Consider the following 2,008-nt stretch of genomic DNA (forward strand, 5'->3'; position numbering starts at 1 on the left):
GTTCTGGGCCCCTCACACCAAGAAAGGCCTTGAGGTGCTGGAGCGAGTTGAGAGAAGGGAACGGAGCTGGGGAAGGGGCTGGAGCACAAGTGTGATGGGAGCGGCTGAGGGAGCTGGGGGTTCAGCTGGAGAACAGGAGCTGAGGGGAGACCTTCTGATCTCTGACCTGCCTGAAAGGAGCTTGGAGCCAGGGGGGGTCGGGCTCTTCTGTGATTCTGTGTGGGGAAGATGCTGAGCTCAAGACTGGGCTCGTTGCAATGTACAGGGAGCTGCTTCAGTGGGGAGAAAGAGGAAAGGAATCTTGGGTCCTCGGTGTGCTGCTGAGCATCCCCCAGGGCACAGAGCCACCCCCATCACCCACTGCTCTCCCCAGAACCGAAAACAGTGCGTGGGCATCGGAGGGGTGGCTCAGAAAATGCGAGTGTGTGGTGGAAGGTCCGAATTTTTGGCCTTTTCTATCAGCAAGAGCGGAGCCACACTGGGCTGGGGTCTGCAGGGAGCTCTGCAAAGTCCGTGCTTTATTCCAGGCAAGGGCTGCTGGGGGTGAAAGATTGGACACGAGCCGGCAATGTGCGCTTGCAGCCCAGAAGGCAAATTGTATCTTGGGCTGCATCAAAAGGAGTGTGGGCAGCAGGTGGAGGGAGGGGATTCTCTAGGAAACGATCATCTTGCCAATATAATAGGCTCAGGCAGCATCTCTCAGCAAAGCAGATTTTATTAATAGTTTTGCAAAACCGGGTGGGCTCCTAATAATGGTGAGCACACGGAATAGGGTGAAAAGCCTCTGCTTATATTCCGCCCCCCCCGAATCCTGGCTGCAAATTCCCTTCCCTGTTCCCCATCGGTTGGCACTGCAGGGTTTACAGACCACCCCACGCCTGCCTCAGTTTCCCTATCTCATTCATCTAATTCTAACTGCCCCCTCCCCTTATCGATTTATTTAAAATATGGATTCCTGGCTCTTTGGCTGCCCTTCCCCGTAGCTTAACTTTTTGAATACAGGAATCAGTTCGCATTCTGGGATTAGTTTGAAGAGACTTTGTTTTACATTAAAGATTCATAGTCAGATGTCTCTCAGTCCTCCTCCCTCACTGAGGTCAGGTGCCAGATCTGTTGTAAAAACAACATTTCTCCTTCAGTGGCTCCTTACAATTCTGCCCCTCTGCCCCGCTCTGGTGAGACCCCCCTGCAGGGCTGGGCCAGCTCTGGGTCCTCAGCACAGGACACACATGGACCTGCTGGAGAGGGGCCAGAGGAGCCCCAGAAATGATCCGAGGCTGGAACAGCTCTGCTGGGAGGACAGGCTGGGAGAGCTGGGGGGTTCAGCTGGAGGAGAGAAGCTCTGGGGAGACCTTATTGCAGCCAATAAGAAAGATGGGGACAGACTTTTTAGCAGGGCCTGTTGTGATAGGACAAGGGGTGATGGTTTTAAACAAAAAGAGGGGAGATTCAGGCCAGACATGAGGAAGAAATTGTTGCCCCTGAGAGTGGTGAGAGCCTGTCCCAGGTTGGCCAGAGAGGTGGTGGCTGAACCATCCCTGGAGACATCCCAGGCCAGGCTGGACGGGGCTCTGAGCAACCTGAGCTGGTGCAGATGTCCCTGCTCATGGCAGGGGGGGCACTGGGGGAGCTGGTAAGGACCCTTCAGCCCAAACCATCTGTGACCCTCTGACCCTGCTGCTCTGCCCGCCCCCTCCCCACAGCCCCGCCCCTTCCCCACAGCCCCGCCCCTTCCCAAGCCCCGCCCCTTCCCAAGCCCCGCCTCCTCCCCAAGCCCCGCCCCCGCGCCGCTTCCCCCTCGGTCTAGGCCCCGCCCCTTTCACTCCAGGCCACACCCCCGACCCCGCCCACCGCCTTTAAACGCCCCCCGTGAGGCAGCGGAACCGTTTCTATCGCCCCGTGCGCTCCGCGGGGCCCCTTGCGCCACCTCCGTTTCCGGTAAGGGCAGGCGTGGGCGGGGATTGGAGCCGGCCGCGTCACGTGAGCGCCCGGCATCCGGGGAAGCAGC

Source organism: Caloenas nicobarica, chromosome 3 (assembly GCF_036013445.1).
Source record: "Caloenas nicobarica isolate bCalNic1 chromosome 3, bCalNic1.hap1, whole genome shotgun sequence".
In the NCBI taxonomy this organism is placed as follows: Eukaryota; Metazoa; Chordata; class Aves; order Columbiformes; family Columbidae; genus Caloenas; species Caloenas nicobarica.